Source organism: Eptatretus burgeri, chromosome 10 (assembly GCF_056783735.1).
Source record: "Eptatretus burgeri isolate ZD-2024b chromosome 10, Ebu_testis_v1, whole genome shotgun sequence".
In the NCBI taxonomy this organism is placed as follows: Eukaryota; Metazoa; Chordata; class Myxini; order Myxiniformes; family Myxinidae; genus Eptatretus; species Eptatretus burgeri.
In genome coordinates, this window is record NC_140970.1 from 75,160,004 (window position 1) to 75,176,260 (window position 16,257).

The 16,257-nt window shown below is 43.7% G+C and overlaps 1 long non-coding RNA gene across 1 annotated transcript in view; it reads left to right on the plus strand.

Annotated features, from left to right (window-relative positions):
• The first annotated feature begins 3,072 nt into the window (after nt 1-3,072).
• LOC147018895 (uncharacterized) overlaps nt 3,073-16,257 on the plus strand; it is a 41,016-nt gene continuing 27,831 nt past the window's right edge. The window contains exons 1-2 of the long non-coding RNA XR_015062821.1: nt 3,073-3,131; nt 3,341-3,410. This is a non-coding gene — a long non-coding RNA (uncharacterized LOC147018895). The remainder of the gene's footprint in view (nt 3,132-3,340; nt 3,411-16,257) is intronic.

Sequence of the window (16,257 nt, forward strand, 5' to 3'; positions counted from 1 at the left end):
TGATCTCCAAACCCAATCTCCCCCTGCTGCTTGTATCATGGGGAACTGGTGAATGTCGGTCCCTCCTTTTACTCTGTCCCCTTCTAAGACAGGGTAAATTCCTTTTGTTGTCCCAAGTCGGGTTGTCGTCTTTCGGTTCACGTCGTCGTTGATTTCTGCTATCTGTGCTAACGCCTGCTTCAACTTCTCCTGTCTCTCCTCACTCTGTATCTTGACCTCCGTCAGCTGCGCTAACACTTGGTCTAGTTCCCTCTGTTTGTCCTCTCCCTGTGTCTTAACTTCCGTTAGCTGGTCTAGCGCCTGTTTTAGTCTCCCTTGTCGTTCCTCGTCTTGTATTTTTCGTTGGTTCACAGTCCCTTCTAGTCCGAGTCGCCTATGCTCTGTCTCGACTTGCGACTCCATTAGCCACGCGGCCAATGCTTTCCAGTGTGGTCCACTTTGTTTCGGGCCGCCTGCTTTGCCCTCTATCAGCGCATTACTCACTGTGTTTAATATCTTTGGATCTAAGGATCCAGTCAGCGGAAAGGGATCTTTTCTTCCCGCGGTCCACTTCACCCAGTCCTGTATTCCCTTTACGTTATCGATTCCATATTTGTCACTGATAACTTTCAATGTTGTTCCTTTTGGTATCTTCTCGTTCTTTGAAGATTTATTCCCCATTCTTTTGTTCTTATCTTATCAACCGCCTAATAGCTATAAATCGTTTCTCCTTTTACACCGGGACTGAGGTCCCTTTCAATCAGCCGCCTAATAGCTGTAAATCGTTTCTCCTTTTACACCGGGACTGAGGTCCCTTTCAATCAGCCGCCTAATAGCTGTAAATCGTTTCTCCTTTTACACCGGGACTGAGGTCCCTTTCGACCCGCCGCCTAATAGCCTCAAACCCAATGAAGGCCTCTAACCTTCCCTCTCTTGGTACAGGATTCCAACCTGTTTCCTCCTTATTTCACACGGATACCTTTATCCTCGACCCTTACCGGCTCTAAAAACACTGCCTGACAGCCCTTCCCCTTTGTGCTCTTCAGACAAACCGCATTCGAATCACCTCATATGTGTTTACCGTTACAGTTCTTGATTCGAGCAGATCCTGGAGCTGCGTCCGGCAGGGCGCAACCCACCAAGTGTACAGCGCTCGCCTAACTGGGGCTCCCTATTTTAGGTGCCCTACGTGCGATCGCCACGTACCTTTTAGCTGATCCCTTGCGATCGCTGTACACCAAGTGGAGTCCCACCGTCCACACCGCCAGCATCAGTCGAATCCCATCCTCGTCGCCAATTGTTATGACTCTCCACTCGGCCGAGTAAGATGACAGAGTCAGATGAGGATCCTCGAATTACACGTTTTATTTCCGAAGACCACACGCATGCGGAATGTGACTCAGTGACCCTTCAGTCAGGCTCCCCTGAATCACATTAAGAATATGCTTCAAAACAATCACATATATAATCACACAAAGCAAAACTGGGTGTGGACTAAAAGTGTAAAGGAAAAAACTGGGTGTGGACTAAAAGTGTATGCTAAGGGATAAGGAAACAAAGAAGTAAAAGAAATAAATGTGGCAGTGGGCTTCTTTCCCCCCTCCCTCGGGCCCTAGGGGAAGTTGAATCGGTCAATTCTCAGATATGCAACCACAGTTTCCAAGCCACCTACACAACTCTCAGATATGCAAGCCTTGCAAACTAATAACTTTCCTACACTCCTTCACTAGCACCTGCTGATAACAAAGGCAAAGCTTTGGTGATCACTGAGAATAGGAATGTGTGGGCAGCATACACTGAAGGAACAATTCCACAGTTCTCTCCAAGGTTGCACTAAGGGCACACCACCACAGAGCAACAGGAAGGGTGATAAGGGCTTAGTTTCCAAGAAACAGGAACAGGTGGGCTCTGTCCAAAAACAGTGGGGGGCATGGAACATTGGTAGCCTGAAACATTTAAAGCAACATTTTAAAGCAAGGTTTGAATAATGCACAGTTACAAGCAAGGTTAGAATCCTGACAGCTGATTAACACACAGCTAATGGTCCAAAATATGACCACCTAACATATCATCATAACAGTAACGTTTTAATTTCCTTGGTTGAACGATTTTCGATGTACACTCAACATGCACTATATCAAATGGTCATGTAACACGTGGTAAAGTTTTAATTTCCTTGGTTGAACGGTTTTCGATGTACACTCAACATGTGCCAGATCACATGGTCATGTAACACGTGGTAAAGTTGCAATTTTCTTGGTTGAACAGGGGTGCAAATTAACGGCTGCCCGGTCGCCAATGGCGCCTAACTTTTGTGCTGGGCGGGTGCACAATACTGCCTTACCTGCCCGGCTGGCGAATCACCGGTGATTCCTGTTATTTTGTACAATTTGTACTAGCTTCTCTCCTAGAACTACTGATTTTGTCCGCAAAAAATCCGTAGAAATCACCGGTAATTCTGCGGCGGCCATTTTGTCTGTTTTCATCTCGGTCCAAATCACGCGAGATTGCGCGAGATTTGCCGGTTTGGCGCGGTTCGGGCGCATTTTCTCATGCCCAGGTTCAACCTGGTGTTGGGCACAAAAGCGATAATCCGATAACAGATAATTATCGAAGTTAACTTTTTTATCGGACTATTATCGGAAGTTAACTTCCATTTATCGTTATCGGACCAGTGAACTATCAGACGAACAGCTTTAGTCTGATAATGTCCGTTAATTTTTTTGTCCGATAACATTTTAATCGTTTCCGGGTTGCATTTCGCCGAACTAATTATCAATGAGGAGAAAAATGTACATGATTATACATTACTTGTTTTACAAGATAATGCTGAATCAGGCCGCCTCGTGAAGAAGAAGAAAAGAAGGAAGAAGAAGAAGGAAGAAGAAGGAAGAAGAAGGAAGAGAAGGAAGAAGAAGGAAGAAGAAGGAAGAAGAAGGAAGAAGAAGGAAGAAGAAGGAAGAAGGAAGAAGAAGGAAGAAGGAAGAAGGAAGAAGGAAGAAGGAAGAAGGAAGAAGGAAGAAGGAAGAAGGAAGAAGGAAGAGGAAGAAGGAAGAAGGAAGAAGGAAGAGGAAGAAGAAGAAGAAGAAGAAGAAGAAGAAGAAGCCTTGCAATGGCGACTTCCTCAGCCATGTGGCTGCTCGGCTCTGCAGGTACTGGGTTCGGTCAAGGTTGGGAAACGTACAGATCGGTTAATTCAAACACAAGGACGGTCGAACCTTTGGCAGAGCGATGGACAATCGGACATGAGTGTTGAGGCGTGGAGATACCGTCGCGCCATGTTTGTAACTGTTCTCGGTGTGTTTGTAAGGTCGTGCCTCTCAAGTTTGTATTAACGTTGCCTTCCTGTTTGTGTGTGCAGCGTTCGCGGACCTATTCCCGTTGCGCTTTCCGTAAGAAATGGACATTAATTTGTTTGTTGGATTCACATTGTATCCTTGACCCGTCCCGTTAACCTCCCAGTGCATGTTGGACTCCGTCGGGTTAAACGTGTGCGCGCGCGCATGCGTGTGTGTGCGTGCGTGCGCGTGCGTGTGTTTGTGCGTGTGTGCGTGCGTGTGTGTGCGTGCGTGTGTGTGCGTGCGTGTGCGTGCGTGTGCGTGCGTGTGCGTGCGTGTGTGTGCGTGTGTGTGTGTGTGTGTGTGTGAGTGTGTGTGTGTGTGTGTGTGTGTGTGTGTGTGTGTGTGTGTGTGTGTGTGTGTGTGTGTGACGACTCATAGACTCTAAAAAGACGCAAAATGCTTATTTTATTCTTGGGTTTAGCATAAATAAGCCTTTTCTATGGGTTTTGAAGATTTTTCCTTGTTTTTTTGAATCTTTGTTAAGAAGTAGTTATCGTATTATCGTTAACTTCCGATTACTTTGTATTATAATTACCAGATTATCGTTATCGGACTTAAAAATTGGGGTTATCGGATTATTGTTATCGAAGTTAACCTTTTGGTTATCGGTGCCCAACACTATGCCCAAGTTGGTTAAATGAGTGAATTTGGGTGAATGAGTGAGTTTCATGGGTGAGGTAAGGGGAATGAGTGAGTGAGTTTGATGGGTGAGGTTGGGTGAATGAGTGAGTTTGATGGGTGAGGTTGGGTGAATGAGTGAGTTTGATGGGTGAGGTTGGGTGAATGAGTGAGTTTGATGGGTGAGGTTGGGTGAATGAGTGAGTTTATTTGTGATGTTGGGTGGACGAGTAGTACCATCACCATTGTCCATCACCCAACCCCCCCCCTCGACCCCATCGTTCATCACCCACAACTCCCCCCCCATCGTCAATCAGCCACAACCACCCCCACAACCACCCCATCACCCACAAAAATCCCCCCCAGCACTACTCACAACCCCCTGCCCCCATCACCCACACAAAAGCCCCCCCATCACCCACAACCTCCTCCTCCCTGCATCATCCCCCCAACCCCACCCCACTCATCAAACTCAATCATCCATCCATCCAACTCACTCATCCACACAACCTCCTCCATCAAACTCACTTATTCTGCAAACCTCCTCCATTAAACTCACTCATCCATCCATCCAACTCACTCATCCATCCATCCAACTCACTCATCCACCCAACCTCCTCCATCAAACTCACTTATTCTGCAAACCTCCTCCATTAAACTCACTCATCCAACCAACCTCACTCATCAAATTCACTCATCAACCCAACCTCACTCATCAAACTCACTCATCCAACCAACCTCACTCATCAAACTCACTCATCCAACCAACCTCACTCATCAAACTCACTCATCCAACCAACCTAACTCATCAAACTCACTTATGTGAGTATATTAAAAGTGTTTGATATCAAATTTGTGACTTTTGTCTTTAATTTATCAGGCTGGTAGAAATTCTGCTGGGCCGGTAACTTTTTCTCGTCACCGGCCCTGCTGGCCGGTGAATAAAAATGTTAATTTGCACCCCTGTTGAACGGTTTTTGATGTACTCAACATGTGCGATATCAAATGGTCATGTAACACGTGGTAAAGTTTCAATTTCCTTGGTTGAACGGTTTTTGATGTACTCAACATGTGCTATATGAAATGGTCATGTAACACGTGGTAAAGTTTCAATTTCCTTGGTTGAACGGTTTTTGATGTACTCAACATGTGCTATATGAAATGGTCATGTAACACGTGGTAAAGTTTCAATTTCCTTGGTTGAACTGTTTTCGATGTACACTCAACATGTGCCATATCACATGGTCATGTAACACGTGGTAAAGTTGCAATTTCCTTGGTTGAACGGTTTTTCATGTACTGAACATGTGCTATATCAAATAGTCATGCAATACGTGGTAAAGTTTCAATTTCCTTGGTTGAACGGTTTTTCATGTACACTCAACATGTGCTTTATCAAATGGTCATGTAACACGTGGTAAAGTTGCAATTTCCTTGGTTGAACAGTTTTCGATGTACACTCAACATGATCTTTTGATATGGTGCATATCGAGTGTAGTAATAGTAGTTGCGTGCCAGTAGTAGTAGTCGTGATAGTGCTTTTGTTGGAAAGGCTTTAGAGGCTTGCATTAAGGGTGCAGGCAATCTCAGGCAGCCATATGGTTCCTGTTTAATGTCGCTCGGCTAGTTGTAGTAGTAGTATTAGTAGTAGTAGTAGTAGCAGTGGTAGTAGTCTTCACATCATTCAAACTCTTTCTACGCCCCATAATCTATACGCAGTGTCCCCCAACACTTCTGGACCTTCCACCAATGTACCTCGATATTTAACCTCCGCCATCGAAGATCGCAGGTTACTGTTTTCACCCCTTTCTGTTTGTTTGTTTGTTTGTTTGTGAACAGTATTACGGAAAAACTCCTTGACGGATTTCGACGAAACTTGGTGGGGGGGGGGTAGGTATGGTCCAAGGTTCATGCCATTAGATTTTGGACTTGGTCCCCCGCCCCCCCCCCCCCAAAAAAAAATCGTTAGAGAAAAAAAATATTTTTAGCAACTTTTTTTTCAACAAAATTTAGATTTTTTTTTTTTTTTTTGCATTTCTACATGTTTTAAGTGATTTCCAACCCCCCCCCCCAAAAAAAAATGTTGGAGAAAACTATAACTCTGTCAGCACTGTTGACATCATATTTAAGGAATAAGATTTAAGGTTCACTTGAGTGACCCAGCAGTATTGGCGGTGGAGGTTTTGCACTCTCCCGAGTGCTCCCCCTCTAGTTTTTCCCTGCAACACCTTTCACTAGGAACGTGCTTCTTGGAGCAGCCTTGCGTTCATGGTTGTCCTGTTACTTATGCTCTATTATTATGTTCGTTTTGCCTATAGTTTAGCCGAACTTGCATGGTTCCTGTTGTGGAATCCCACCTAGTTTTGAGTCCACGGACTGAGCTTTGTGAATCTGCTGGGTATATATGCATTGAGAGCTTCTGATATGAGTGTCAGGAGCAACATTGAGAGGTACAGTCAGTGCTAGAGTTATCTCAAGCTGTGTCTCATCAACACGGCTCGCAGGGAGTGTTCTTTTCAAGGCTATCGTTATCCCAGATGGAAAAGTCATTACATCCTGGTAAGTTGGGGAAACTTCGCTGCGTGTACTTATCCTCAAATGCCTGTGTCACATCAACACAAGACCAAAAAAAGGAAAATTTCGTTTTTTTTTGTATTTTGTTATTATTTTTTATTTTTCTTCTTTCCAGGGGAGGGGGCTTGGGCAAAGACTGTTCTTTGGTAACAAAAACAAAATCACACACATACAACATCATCCACTTAAAACCCCTTGAGGAGACCCCCACAAACACTGCATAGCTGCATACAATCACCCATTGATGCTCAAGCTACCTAAAAGTCCTGCCAACATCCATTACCCCACAATCTCCAATATTTCCAGATACCTACCGAATTCCAATTTGAACTTATCTGCTGTTTCTGCTGCCACTACCTGTTCAGGGAGGCCATTCCATGCATTATCTACTCTGAGTAAAAGTCCCCTGCCTTGATACCGTCTTAACTCTCCCCCTCTTTACTCTCAGGCTATGGCCCCTGGTCCTATCACTGTCGACTCTGCTGAATAATTCATCTGCACTTATTTTGTCTAATACATTTTTGTCACTTGATAATGAAATAATACTTTTCATTATCTTAAACATCTTCATCATATCCCATGGTAACCTCCTCCTTTCTAGTGTATAAAGCCCTGTCTCCTTCAGCCACTCCTCATAGCTGAGTCTAGCTCGGCCCGGAATCAATCTAGTATCCCTGCGCTGAACCCTTTCTATGGCATCTATGTCCTTCCCAAGTTGTGGTGACCAAAACTGCACACAATATTTTAGATGTGGCCCTCACTAAATTCCTATACAATGTTAACACCACCTCTTTTGCTTTATAAATGATCTCCCTCTGAATACAACTTAAAACCCTATTTGCTTTACCTATAGCTACCTGGCATTGCGCTGCCTGCTTACCTCCCATATCTATTACCACCCCAAGATCCTTCTCTTGTGTGACATGCTCCAAAATTACCCCTTGCATCATGTAATCTCTATTTTCATCATTATTTTCCCATCCCCAACACCTTACACTTGCTCAGGTTAAAGAAATACTTTTTTTCCAACTAATATATACTTGTGAAAATAATAAAATATAAAGTTTGCATTTGTTATGCTATTGTGAGTTCCCCATTCCTAGAGCTTTGCAAACTCGTGAACCACTCGTTGAGTAAATGGAGTCATTAAAACTGCCGCTTGGCGAGCTCACGACTCGGAATGCCTCGGTTTTTTTATATATATATATTTAAAATATTTTCCCGAATCGTGCCTGAATGTGGGAAACGTGTGAAAAGTCCCTTCCCGATCACCTGCGGCGTCCATTTATTTCACAATCCCAGCGGGGTAGCCGAGATAAGGTCAATGAAGAATTAGAATCTGGCTGACCCGACACATTCCAGCCCATCTGGGGCATTCTTATCCCTTTGCTGGTTTTAACCGACCATTGAAATCTCTCTCTCCACCAAGGGTCTCTGCTTTAAAGAACCCACTGCATGTCTGTATAAGCCCTTCGCTCAACCCACACGCGTCCAATTTTTGACTCAAAGACCTTCAAAACGTCCCCCAATAGGCCCCGGATGCCAGTTTACGTTTCGGACAGGCATCCTGGCCTCACACAATCGCTCTGGAGGAAAAATCCGACCATTAGCATGACGGCCACTTGGATAACTCAAGGGCTCTTGTTTGTCTGAAACAAACACGCTTTGGCAGTTTGACAGACGCATTTATTTGTCTGAAGACAAGCTGTGGAATTGGGGCACAAAGTTTCTCCTTAAACTTTGCTACTTGCTCTGTAATGGTTGCTTTGACACTGAATTTAACCAAATAAGATTTATTGACATCTGCAAAAGCTGATCGGGTAATGTTTCCACTGCGGGCAATTTGCTGGCACCGCCCGAACCGCCGCTCGATCACTGAATGTTTACCGAATTCGATAGCGTTTTGGACGAATGATGGCCATTTGTTTCCTTTGTTTATCCTTTATTCTTTTGTCCATCATCTTGAGAGCTGACTTCATAACCATTGTGCATTACTTTTCTGGATTTTGCCAAAACGTTTGTTTTTGTAAGGTAAAAGCATACGATGCAGAGAAATGGACCAGATACAATATATATATATATATATATATATATATATATATATATATATATATATATATATATATATATATATATATATATATATATATATACACAAACACGAAATGGCCAAAAGTATGTGGACACCCCTTCTAATTAGTGGATTCGGCAATTTCAGCCACACCTATTCCTCACAGGTATATAAAATCAAGCACACAGCCATGCAAGCTCTATAAACAGATATTGGCCGTAGAATGGACTGCACTGGAGAGCTCAGTGACTTTCAACATGGCATAGTCATAATATGCCACCTTACCAGCAATTCAGTTCGTCAAATTTCTGCCCTGCTAGAGCTGTCCCAGTCAACTGTAAGTGCTCTTATTGTGAAGTGGAAACGTCTTGGAGCAACAACAGCTCAGCCACAAAGTGGTAGGCCACACAAGCATACAGAATGTGTCTGCTGGGTGCTGTAGCACGGAGCACAGAAATATGGTCTGTCGTTGGTTGCAACACTCACTAACTAGTTTCAAACTGACTCTGGAAGTAACGTCAGCAGAAGTACTGTTCGTCAAGAGCTTCAGGAAATGAGTTTCTATGGCTGAGCAGCACAAGCCGATGATCACCATGTGCAATGCCAAGCGTTGGCTGGAGTGGTGTAAAGCTCACCACCATGGGACTTTGGAGCAGTGGAAACACATTCTCTGGAATGATGAATCGTTCTTCTCCATCTGGCAGTCCAACGGATGGATCTGGGTTTGGCAGATGCAAGGAGAACCCTACCTGCCAGAATGCAGAGTGCCAACTGTAAAGTTTGGTGGTGGAGTAATAATGTTCTGAGGCTGTTTTTCATGGTTCGGGCTGGGCCTCTTCGTACCATTGAAGGGAAGTCTTAACGCTACAGCATACAATGACATTCTAGATGATTCTGAGATTCTGTGCTTTGGACACAGTGACGCGCTGCTCTGGAACATGTTCCCATTCCTACGTGACCTGACCTGTGCTTCCAACTTTGAGGCAAAAGTTTGGGGAAGGCCCTTTCCTGTTTCAGCATGGCAATGCCCCCGTGCACAAAGTGAGGCCTATACAGATATGGTTTGTCGAGATTGGTGTGGAAGAACTTGACTGGTCCACACAGAACCCTGACTTAACCCCATCGGACACCTTTGGGATGATTTTGAGCACCGACTACGAGCCAGACCTATATATACCTGGCGACCTATATATACCAGACCCAGTCTGGCGATATAGCCAGACCTATATCGCCCAGACTAAAGAAGTCCAACATCAGTGCCCAATCTCGCTCGTGCTCTTGTGGCTGAATGGAAGCAAATCCCCACAGCAATGTTCCAACATTTAGTGGAAAGCCTTCCCAGGAGAGTAGAAGGTATTATTGCAGCAAATTGGGGACCAACTCCATATTGATGCCCATGATTTTAGAATGAGATGTTGGATGAGTAGGTGTCCACATACTTTTGGCCATGTAGTGCACATCTGTACTAATAAATGTGTGTGTGTATCTCTCTCTTCCATAACTTCAAAACCATAAAAACTTAGCAGCCTGAAACTTTGCAAGCATACTAAGAAACCTCCAAGGAAATGCAAGAGTGAAAATTGTGTGTTTGGATTCATTGAAACACCCATCCTTCCAGTTGGACCATACTCTTTGCAGAGCATTGGTGCTGCCTTAGCATTCTCCTTGGCTATTGAACACAGTATACCAGCATGCTGGCGCTCATTTTGCCGACCTCGGAAGGATGACAGGCAGGGTCAACCCCACCTGGTATTACTTCAACAGCCGAGTGGGATTTGAACTCAGGACCGTAGGATACCAAGCCCACCACCCTTACCATAAAGCCAACACCAGATATATTAAAACACCACTTTTGAAGAAAATTAAATGCCTTATTTAATTATATCCTTCATCAGGTGATTCTTGGGCCACCTCGCTTTCTGGGGTCTTAAGGTGTTTCCTGGGTAATTTCGCTGGGGTCTGAAGCTGACATAATTCTTAGCCTGCTCCACCATGCTTTGATTTGGAACAGGCCACAACAATTTCTTCATGATAAAGTTTTTTTTTCACTTTACTCACTCATATTATCGAATGCCTGTTCATCATAGCCATGAATCACTGCACACATCGCTTTTCTAAGTGGAACAGTTTTCAAATTAGTAGTTTGGAGTGATTTCATGCATTATATGATGTGATTTTCCATGATGTACTTGTACATGATGTACATGATGTACTTGCATGGACTAATTAAAGTACATCATCGAAATATTATTTCAGTTTTGAGGATCAGATATCGCCCAGACTAAAGAAGTGTTTAAAATCTGTTGTAAAATCTAATAATTTAAAGAAATAACGAGTCTTATAACTAAGCCGAAACGCTAGTCAGGTCAATATATGGAAAATACCCCATCAACCCCCCAAAAATCGCTACAAAAGGTTTCTCAACCGATTCTGGTAGGTTTTAGTGTACTTTATAACATACTAAAAGTTTACCAAAGAATGACCCCCCGGAAAGGTGTTTTTTTCAAGATGGCGTCCAAGATGGCTGCCGAAACCTTTTAATGATCATAACTCTGTAACTATCAATGCAAATTTGATGATCTTGGTGTCTATTTCTAGGTTTTTGGGGGAAAAGAACATATTTAGATCATAAAAAATGATGTTTGCCTTCTATGTAAATAAAAATCCAATATGGCGTCAAAAATGAACACATTGTAACCATTTTTTATATCACATAGCGTGAGTTAAGATTTTTTGCTGCAGTGGCTTTCCATATTTTCAGTGCTGCCATCAGTTGAGAAACCTTTTGTACCAATGTTTTGGGGGTTGAAGGGCCATCTTCTTGTTGACAAGTGCCTGCATAGCCAGCTTGTAATGGAAATGGCCAAAGACAATCCCGCGATTCAGACACTGCTGGATCAAGCCGAGGAATTGTACTCCTTCCTTCTTAGCGGAGAGACGACGCTAGGAAATGCTGCTTGTTCTGAGGTTTTGATCCAACTCGAGACAGTAATGGAGAAGAAGAAATCTGAACTTGCTCAGACCTCAAAGACCAGCCAGTTGTGGCATAATTATCAGCGTATGGTTGGCATGGCAAGAATGTTGATCAAGGCGGATCGTACTGGGTCTTGGTTGATGCATTTGCAGGCAGTGTCCAATTGCCTAACTGCAGCTGGGCACTTCAATTAGCTGCGATCTGCTCATTACTACCTGCAGCAAATGAGCAACCTGGAGGAAAAGCACCCAGACGTTTATCGAAAGTTCCTTGATGGTTTTCACGTTGTTCGTAGAAGCAATCAGTTTTGGGCAGGGCTTAGTAGTGATCTTGTCATTGAACAAACGTTGATGAGGTCTCAAAAAAGCACTGGTGGGATGACCGAGGACATGCGAAAACTTTGGACCTTATCTGCACCTGTAACATCCGAGTACAACAGTGCGATGCAGGATTTCACAGACCTGACCTATACTACAGGTCCGCAACACAAAGACTTAACTGAGGCACGCATCAAAAGAGATGCATCTGATCTCGAGAAAATTCGGATAAAGCTTGCAGCCTGCTCACCCTTCACATCTGATTTTACTCTGAGAAATATTGCAGGGATAGTGGCTGGGCCAGATGTGAATGTAGTACATGCCTTTGAATCGGTTGGGAACAAGATCATTGAAGATATAATCGGAAAGTCGGCATTTACTTACAAATTCAAGTGGAAAGACAGAGCCCAAACCCTTGGGAATATCTCTGCTGTAAAGATTGCTCCTGATCGTACCATTGATCCTGCCCTTCTGTTCCAGCGTTTCCTTGTGGTGTCAAGGTCAGGATATCTTTCCCTTGAAGATGTTTTGACATATGAACTAAGCCCCTACCCTCCAGCCCTCTTTGAGGTCAGGAACATTCTTCGAAAAGCAGACAAACCTCAGCTTGCTCAGGCAATTCGAGACCATGCTGCGGACTTATCAAGTGAGGCTGTGATGAACTATATTCCTAAAACAGATTGTTACGTGCTTGATGGTGGCTCTTTGCTCCATCGTTTACCGTGGAAGAAAGACGACTCATATAATGCAATAGCTGAGTCTTATGCAGACTTCACTGTGAGACATTACGGACTAGCGACAGTGGTGTTCGATGGCTATGGTGAAGGTCCCTCCATAAAAGACAACACACATCAGAGATGAGGACAAAACCTGCACCCTATTGTTAGTTTCACTGCAGAAACAGAATTTTCAGGCAAAAAGGAGGACTTTTTGTCTCATGACAAAAACAAGGCAGACATGATTGCTCTCATCAGCACAGCACTAACTAAAAGGGGATGCCATGTCATTCAGTCACCAGGGGATGCCGACATTGATATTGTTAAGGCAACTGTTGAACGATCCCGTCATTGCACCACAACATTGGTCGGTGAGGATACAGATTTGCTGATCTTGCTCCTTCATTACTCTAGAACAGACAATGAGATCATCTACTTCCATTATGATGCAAACACGCAGTCAAAATAGCACAAAGTGTATAACATTAACCTGTTGAAAGACACTTTAGGAGACGATGTGCGCAATGAGTTGCTCTTTGTACATGCCGACACAGGCTATGATTCAACTTCAAGGATTTTTGGCATCGGAAAAAAGTCAGCCTTCCAAAAATTAGTGAAATCTGATCCTGTCATGAAGTCCTGTGCTAGTGCATTCATCCTTCAAAACAAATCTCAAGAGGACATATCAGATCTTGGAAAAGACCTGATGGTTGATCTCTATGGTGGCAAGTCTAATGATACGCTCTCATCACTGCGCCATATCATTTTCACCAAGAAAGTGGCAACTGCTCAAGCATTTGCCACTCCTGAACGGCTTCCACCAACATCACCTGCAATAAGATTCCATAGCCAATGTGTGTACTTTGAAATTATGGTATGGATGGGGATGGCAAATGAAATGAACCCAACCAAATGGGGATGGAAACAGAAAAATGATCAGTTAATTACAATTATGACCCAAAACAATGCTGTGCCTCACGAACTCTTGAAAATTATCCATTGCAACTGTTCGAGGGGGTGCAAATCCTCTCGATGCAGCTGCAGACGCTATGGACTCCCCTGCACTGCTGCATATGGCCCTTGCCAAACTGAAAACTGTGACAATCCAAACAACACTCAAGAGGTCGATACTGAGGAGGAGGAGGATGACACTCAAAACTGAACGCTCTGAAACTTATTCTATGGACAAAGGTTGGATTTTTGTGTTGCATACTAGGCCAAAATCATTTTTTTATGATCTTAATGTGTTCTTTGCCCCCAAAAACCTAGGGATAGCCACCAAGATCATCAAATTTGAGTTGATCGTTACAGAGTTATGATCATTAAAAGGTTTCGGCAGCCATCTTGAAAAAAACACTTTTCCGGGGGTCATACTTTGGTTAACTTTTAGTATGGTATAAAATACACTAAAACCTACCAGAATCAGTTGAGAAACTTTTTGTAGCAATTTTTTGGGGGTTAAACTGTATATTGACCTGACTACACCCATTTACTTTAAGCAAGCCATGCTACGTTCAATCTTCCATAGATACACAAGAAAATGTGAAATTTCCAAAGGATTAAACTTGTCTTTTTCCATGTTTGTAGAATTATATTGAGTGAACAAAAAATTTAGGAATGTGCCAAAATTAACCTGCTTCATTGAGCTGTATGATTTAATGCATTCACTGCTTGACCTTGCGGCTTGTTCCCCAGAGAGACTTATTATCTATAGAATCTGCCAAATCTGTATCGATAATTTTGGAGGTTTCGTGAGGTGCTCTACAGGGAATCAAAGCAAATTTGGTAAAAAAATAAATTAATAAAACGGCCGTTTTAGAAAAAAGTTGTATCACGTTTACGTGGACCCCAAACTGATGCACTACATAACGCATGCAGAGAGGAGCAAGCAAGATGAAGGATTACCTGCGATGTTTATTTCACGGGTGATCGAACTTTGTGATGTCTCCAGGGTTGTTCTGCATTGAGCTGCAACTCTTTTGTGGATAAAGTCATTATTTGAATGAATTCATTTTATTTCATTAACTGTTGCATGTGTGGTGAAGACCGGCTTTAAAGTTAAAGGGATCCAACAAGATATGCAGCGACAGCCTAGCCAACCTTACTTTATCAACCATTTAATTGGAGTGCTTAATCCACCCACCAAGTGCCCTACATTTGATCGCGGTACCGCATTATCATCATCTTCCTGAAATTTCTGTACGAATGCAACATTGTTTTTCGGTAAAAGCTACTCAAGGTTTCTGGGTAGTATACAGTATGAACTGCAGTCGGTATCACACCGACTGCAACCTGCTGATTCCCGAAATAGTTCACTGAGCGAATTCCTGAAAATTGAGCGAATCGTTCACTCACTGTGTACGCTTTTGCTGTGCTTTGTCAATCAGAGCGAGTGGTTCGTGCTCAATCATCCATCATCCATGAGCATCCTGAGCTCTCACTTTCTTTCTTTCTTTCTTTCTTTGTCCCGTCCTTGCTCTATCCCCTCCCAATACAGTGCAGCACCCTCCTCCCACACGTTTCTCTCTCTCTCTCTCTCTCTCTCTCTCTCTCTCTCTCTCTCTCTCTCTCTCTCTCTCTCTCTCTCTCTCTCTCTCTCTCTCTCTCTCTCTCTCTCTCTCTCTCTCTCTCTCTCTCTCTCTCTGGACATGTCCGGGTTGGTGCTTATGTCCAGACGGGAATTTATCTCCGGACACATCGGGGCAGTGTTTTTCTCTGGCCACCTCTCTCTCTCCCTCTCTCTGTCTCTGTGTCTCTCTCTCTCTCTCTCTCTGGACATGTCCGGGTAGGTGCTTATGTCCAGACGGGAATTTGTCTCCGGACACATCGTGGCAGTGTTTTTCTCCTGACGCGACCGGGTGGTGTTCTTCTCGGAAAACGTCGGGGCGGTGTTTTTCTCTGGACGTGTCAGAGTGGTGTTTTTCTATGGACGCGTTGGGGCGGTGTTTTTCTCCAGACGCGTCGGGCCATGCTTTATTATGTGTGTTCTATATGTATATATGTATATGTTGTTGTTATTGTTCGTCTTTCGGCTGCTCCCGTTAGGGATCGCCACAGCGGACCATTTGTTATGATCCGCATACTGATTTGGCATAGGTTTTACGCCGGATGCCCTTCCTGACGAAACCCTGGTCGCCTCTTACGCATCATATTTATATATATATATATATATATATATATATATATATATATATATATATATATATATATATATATATATATATATATATGTATACACAGTAATCCCCCGTTTCTCGTGGGGGTTACGTTCCAAACCTCCCCGCGCGAAGTGAAAATCCGCAATGAATGGACGCCTCCCCCAAAAATCGACTCGTCTGGTCTGGTCGGTTTGGCAGTGATTGGGTTTGAGGTGCCGGAGATCGACTAGTCTGGTCTGGTCGGTTTGGCAGTGATTGGGTTTGAGGTGCCGGAGATCAGCTAGTCTGGTCTGGTCGGTTTTGAGGTGCTGGGTATGAGCAGTGCTCGTCCAACGGCAGCAAACCTTTTTCCTCCCCGAAGCATATATCAAGCACCTTTAGCTTAACCTTCTCCTGGAGCGTCCTAGGACCTTCCTCTGGCGCTTCGGTTCCTTGCCAGAAGCCTTAGAAGGTGCAGGGCGTTTGGGTGGCATCGTGGGGCTTGGAGAAAAAAAAAACATAGAAAATAT